General features: G+C 45.0%; 1 protein-coding gene across 11 annotated transcripts in view; it reads right to left on the bottom strand.

Moving 5' to 3' along the window:
- MECOM (MDS1 and EVI1 complex locus) overlaps positions 1 to 1,410 on the bottom strand; it is a 543,708-nt gene that overhangs the window by 103,962 nt on the left and 438,336 nt on the right. The window lies entirely within an intron of this gene.

Genomic DNA, 1,410 nt, shown 5'->3' with positions numbered 1-1,410 from the left:
TTATTTATTTGACAGAGAGAGAGAGATCACAAGTAGACAGAGAGGCAGGCAGAGAGAGAGAGAGGGAAGCAGGCTCCCTGCTGAGCAGAGAGCCCGATGTGGGACTCGATCCCAAGACCCTGAGATCATGACCTGAGCCGAAGGCAGCAGCTTAACCCACTGAGCCACCCAGGTGCCCCGCAAGGAGTCAAGATTTAAACAGACTGTTTTGTCTCCTAAATGGGTGTCAGTTCTCTTAATCATGGTATCAGCCAATTTATTAAAAAAAAAAACTGGGATTTCATCAGGAAAATTTAGAGTAGATTTTAAGGTACATAAAAGGAATTTAGGTCCCCAGCCCACAGACTGAAGATGGCTAGTAAGAAAGAAGTAAGACCGCAAAGCCAGTACAAATAACCAGTTTGGTAGTTGGGAAATGGGTCCTTGGGGCCAGTCATGTTGTATAGCAATAGCAATCCATGTTTCTAGAGCCCATATATACTCTTGAACTTTCAGCATGTATGGAAGTGACTGATTTTATAAATAAGAAGTCTGTAGAAGACTATTTCAGCCACTGATGATAGCAGCGCCTGTGTCCATCAAGAAGGCTGACTTCTGATCCACCTCTACTGCAGATAGGTGGCTCGGCTGCATCCCAAGATGCACTTATTTTCTATAAAACAGCATTGTCTCTCTCCCCCCTTTTTCTTTCTTTTTTTTTTTTTTTAAGATATTTATTTATTTATTTGACAGGCAGAGATTACAAGTAGGCTGAGAGGCAGACAGAGAGAGAAAAGGAGGAAGCGGCTCCCTGCCGAGCAGAGAGCCCGATGTGGGACTCGATCCCAAGACCCTGGGATCATGACCTGAGCCGAAGGCAGAGGCTTTAACCCACTGAGCCACCCAGGCGCCCCTCTTATTATTCCTATTTTTTATTGAGCTCCTACTGTCTGTAAGCTATAAGAGCATAAACAAGGCAGCCCCAGGCCTAGATTTCTTGGAGCTCCCAAGCTGCTATGTAGTCAGGTGTATGGGAGTACAAAAGGAGAGCACCTGCCTGCATGATGGATGAGGCAAGCAGGCAAAGGGAGTGCATCTTTTAAGACTTCCCAAGTGAAGGCAGGTCTGAGCTGAAACATAAAGGACAGTAGGAATGGTTTCCATAAAATAGAGAAGGGCAGTGTCCCGTGTTAAAGGCTGAAAGTGAGATGAAGAATCGCATTTGGGGTAGTTTTGTTTGTTTTGGCTTGGTTTTGATGGGGTTCGGAGGAGAGAGGCAGACAGTGAAAGGGAAAGGAGAGAAATGAACAGGAAAGAGAGAGAAATATCCTTGTCACATGGTGAGCAAAGAAGAGACATGACGAAAAGCATCAGAATCTGATTTGGTGGGATTTTGTACACTCCACACACGTTGGGTTGCTCAGTAAAATT

The sequence above is a fragment of the Mustela erminea genome, chromosome 1, assembly GCF_009829155.1.
Source record: "Mustela erminea isolate mMusErm1 chromosome 1, mMusErm1.Pri, whole genome shotgun sequence".
NCBI lineage: Eukaryota > Metazoa > Chordata > Mammalia > Carnivora > Mustelidae > Mustela > Mustela erminea.
Note: the sequence above shows the minus strand (reverse complement) of the source record. Positions and strands in the feature narration are given on the sequence as shown.